The sequence below is a fragment of the Etheostoma spectabile genome, chromosome 16 (assembly GCF_008692095.1).
Source record: "Etheostoma spectabile isolate EspeVRDwgs_2016 chromosome 16, UIUC_Espe_1.0, whole genome shotgun sequence".
Classification (NCBI taxonomy): Eukaryota; Metazoa; Chordata; class Actinopteri; order Perciformes; family Percidae; genus Etheostoma; species Etheostoma spectabile.
Genome location: NC_045748.1, coordinates 19,443,521 through 19,448,423, shown reverse-complemented (window position 1 = coordinate 19,448,423; position 4,903 = coordinate 19,443,521).

Here is a 4,903-nt window from a genome sequence, read left to right as displayed (position 1 = left end):
TATATATATATATATATACACACACAGTATGTATCACAGTTTTAGAAGTATGGGAGATATACCGTAAAATGACTGTAACTGATGTAGAGATCCATTAAACAGAACAAAAAACAATCATCAATGGATTGAAGATTGAATAATGTTTAGTCAAACCACTGTTTATGTGAATCCGATTCATTATTAAACTCTGTTAACTGGACGGAAATGGACACCATCCGACAAGGGGCAGAACGCTAAATAAGCCCTGAGGCACAACGACATTGTAGGGCATGTCCAGTTGGGAAGAGGAGGCCTTGGCCTTACAGCAAGTAAGCCAACTTGGTGTAAAGCCTCAACATCAGAGAAGAGGAAAATGGTGGTTGAGGAGGTGTGCCGTCAGGAGGAGGCAGAAAGAAGCGTAAGGGCAGTCTCTCTTGCCAAGCAGGGACAATGGATGAGGTGGGAGGACTGGAGAGGAGAGGGCTCAGCTGGAGGAAGCTTTGGGAAATGGAGTCAAGCAACATTAGCTTCATTATCAGAGCCACCTATGATATGCTCCCATCTCCAAAAAAACTCCCCCAGTGGTATGGTGAGGACCCAACCTGTGCCCTCTGCCCAACTCCAGCAACTCTCAAACACATTTTAACTGGTTTTAAAACCAGCGTCACACAAGGCCACTACACCTGAAGGCACAACCAGGTCGTCAAGAGTCTGGCAGCAGCTCTTGAGAGCAAGAGGAATACCACCAACTTCTTGCCCATGAGAGCAACTAATTCCATCACGGCCCCAACCTTCATCCAAGAGGGACAGAAAAAGTCTAACCATCTCCATACCAAACCAGAAGCTGGACAACTAGCCATGGCCCGGGACTGGAAGATGCTAGTCGATATTGGCCAGCAACTTATCTTTCTACCAGAGATTGCAGCCACCACCCTTAGGCCAGATTTGGTACTCTGGTCCCCTTCACTGAAGTCTGTTTACATCCTAGAGCTCACAGTCCCATTCAACAGAAGAAGCCTATGAACGCAAGAAACTGTGCTGCACAGAACTGGCATCAGATGCTCAGAAACAAGGATGGAAAGGGAGAATCTATCTGGTTAAAGTGGGATGCAGAAGTTTTGTTGCTACTTCCACCATCAAGCTACTGAAAACCCTTGGCATCCATGGACAGGCTCTGTGACAGACAATTAGATCAGTCTCTGAAGCGGCCGAAAGAAGCAGCCAGTGGCTATGGATCAAGCGAAAAGACCCTTGTTGGGCTGAAAGAGCATCAACATGACCTGCTCACTAATCGCTCCCACCCCATACCCCACTTGAGAACCCAGGTCACAACCTTCCAGGAGGAGGGTGAACAAGGTATGCAGTCAGCTCTAGAATTGACTCAGGGAAGAGGACGCCCCCTGCCTTGCATAGTTCCGTGGGCTGCACCATTTGAACAACCAGGTAATTTTCACGATTGGGCATGGGACACAAGCTCAGGCTTAATCACCCTGTAGCTGGCCACCTTTAATGAGGGTGTCTAGTGTTGAAAGGCCGAAACACCCCCGAGTTAAAGGTACACTACTGATAATGTGTCCCGAAATTTACATCTTTCCACACCTGAAATACAGCTCTCACAGCACTCTCAACATCACGACAAACCTCATGTGCATACCATCCATTGGCACAATGGACAGTTTACCACCATGTCCCGTGTTTCATAATTCTGTGATCTTACCATTGGTGTCTTTTACAAAGCATTGGAGCTCCTCAGATAGCTGTCAGTCATCAGCACTGTGACTCTGAGGTTAGCGCCATTGATAATCTCTCATTCCTGTGAGTTGCTGTGCCATTAGCTCTGACTAAATCTGTGAATTCCATATAGACAGGTCTGCTGGAGCCATTAATATAAATGAGTAGTTGATCCTCTGTGCCATTAGATAATACTTTTCTCCTAATGACGGGCCTGGATGATTCAGAGTGTACCTCTAACCAGCCACTGCCTCGCTGTTGCTGATGCTGAGACACTTATGTAATGCAGAAAAACAATCAATATAACGACATTAAAACGAATAAGAGCATACTGTGAAGGTGACTAGTCATTCATTTACTAGTTGTCTCCTGGTAGGATACTGTGTTAGAACTAATCTCTATCACGGCTGTGCATGGAGTTGACTACCTATAGAAGGGCATGGGAGGTGAGGACGACTCACCCACTCCAAAGAAATTGGACCTAATCAAGGTCACATTTGAATTGCCGAGGGCATGCTATGGTGGCAATTAAGTCTGATGATGAACCTCATTGGAAGTCAAACTGTCGAGTGAGGAACCAAGTGACTAACTGAAACGAATAGGAAAAAAAAGGTATCATTAAAATAGAAGGGATTTTGTAGATGGTACTTTTATTTCAAAACCTTTTGACATTGCCTACAAGGCAATAGTTGCCTAATATACAAAAAGGGTGTCAAAATGAACGCAAAAGGAAATGGTGTTAGCTTGCAAATTGCATGCTGCAGACTTGAATATGAATACTTCATATTCATATGATGTTTAATGTTTGGTTTTATGTAAGGTTTTATTGTCAATTACAAAAACTGTCATGAAATAAATACCATGCCATATCTGTGGTCATTCTGCCATCCCTGAGTGTCGGATTGTTATAGACATCATGGGATCCCTGGCTAACTACACATTCAGTTCAATTCAATTCAATTTTATTTATAGTATCAATTAAAAACAAGAGTTATCTCAAGACACTTTACAGATAGAGTAGGTCTAGACCACACTTCAAAATGTACAAGGACCCAACAGTTCTAGTAGTTTCCTCCAGAGCAAGCAACAGTGCAACAGTGGCGAGGAAAAACTTCCTTTTAGGCAGAAACCTCGGTCAGACCCAGGCTCTTGGTAGGCGGCGTCTGACGGGCCGGTTGGGGTTAGTGGAAATAACAAAAATAGAAAAAATAGTAGTTTGTAGCAGTTCTTTGTAGTAGTTCATGGCATAGCAGGGCACTGTGCGGCATTACAAGGCACAGCAGGATGTAGCTGGGCACCGCAGAGTGTAGCAGATGAACCTGGCACCGCAGAACGTGTAGCGGGACATGGGACAGCTGCTACCATGATTTTGGAGCATCCCTGATCGAGGGAACATGCTGGGGAAAAAAGAACAGAAGGACTCCGGGGAATGACTCCCCAGAGCTGTGTTAGTAACACGCATTTCTGGGACATGGATGCACATAAATGAAAAGATAGGAAGATAGAGGAGAGAGAGGAACTCAGTGTGTCAAAGGAAGTCCCAGCTGTCTAAAACTTACAGCAAAACCAAGAGAGAGAGAGGTAAAGAGAGGAGCCTGGTCGGGCTAGAACTTCCCAACCGGATACGGGCTGTATGCCCTTTAGTTTTATTATATGCTTGATTATATGATAGATAAATCTGACATGGGGTCACATTAGATCAGGTAATCTCAGACTACACCACCCAAAATTGGAGGCAACTCTTAAATGCTACAGTGCTCTATTCTGTAATAGAATCTTCAGCTCATCCCTTTTTGTGCTACAAAACCTCTGAACGTTAAGAGAAATGACAGGAAAGCCAATCTCTGGTGGCTGAAAGCAGCGCCTGAGGAAGCTTGGCCTAACTGTTAACCTAAAAACAAAACAAAAAAGCCATCTGGTCTCTGAAGGAAGCGAGAAGTGCTACAACAATCACCAGTTTTGCTTTCCAGAAGCCTCTCTTCCCCTGACATGAGCTTACAAATCATTGACCATATTGGGTAAAGTGGACTGAACTGGGTAAATGTGCTTCTTGCTGGTCACTGTGAAGAAACGTAGGTAGTAACACAGGGGTTGAAGTAATCCTTTTTAAATCCTGTAACATCCAAGGACCATAAAAGCAGCAAGAGAGGCTTTTGAACACAGATTAATTAAACTAATTATGTTCAGACACCAATTGTGTTAGTGAAAACCCTCTTTAAGCAGAAGTGGGAAAAGTGCTAAAATATTGTAATAAGTAGTTAATTTAAAATGTACTTTAAGCAAAAATTACTTAGTTACATTTACAAAAAACAACTGTAAAATGGGCGGGGGTATGTCTCCCATGTAGTGAAAATAAATCAAGGGGTCATAAATCCAATACTATTTTGTTTTTTAATTAAAGAAAAATCTACACAAATGTATAAATATCTATACAAATGCATACACATTTATTAACAACGTTACATATGTCACACATGACATTTCATGCTACAATCCTCTTCAAAAAAACTGTGCTCTCCCTTTACCATTCAAACTGCTGAAACATTTGACTAATATTCACAGTCCAGACTAGCAGATAGCTTCTACACAAAGTACCAGTGTCCTACATACAGTACGTTGTCCTGCGGGTTGCTAGTGTTAGACAAAAATTAGCAATGCCACAAAACATGTTGTTTTGGTAGGCAGCCTAGATGCTGATCATTGTCATAGTGCAGGGGTAATCAACTACATTTTTCCAAGGGCCAGAAATTCTCTAAGCAGACACTCCGGGAGCTGGACTTTCAAATAAAGAAAATAAAAGGAATGTATAGCTACTGTGCCTATTGTTGTTGGAAATGATCACTTTCTTACTGAATGAATTCTATTTTTTTTTACATTTATTAATGTGAGCAAACAACTAAAATACATAGAAAGTCCATAATGATCTTAGCTCTTTAAAAAGATCTCAGACTTGGAGGCAGTTCACTGAGGAGTGATGGTTTGTCTGTGATTACTGAAATATGGTTGTAGTAGTATGCAGCGTCCTAAAAGGCAAGGCAAGGCAAGGCAGCTTTATTTGTATAGCTATGTTTCAGCAGCAGGGCAATTCAAAGTGCTTTACACAAAATCAGTTAAACAGATAAACCACAAGTATCCTCATCAAAAAAAAAAAATTCATAAAACAGATAAAACACACGTGTAAACTTGAGACTAC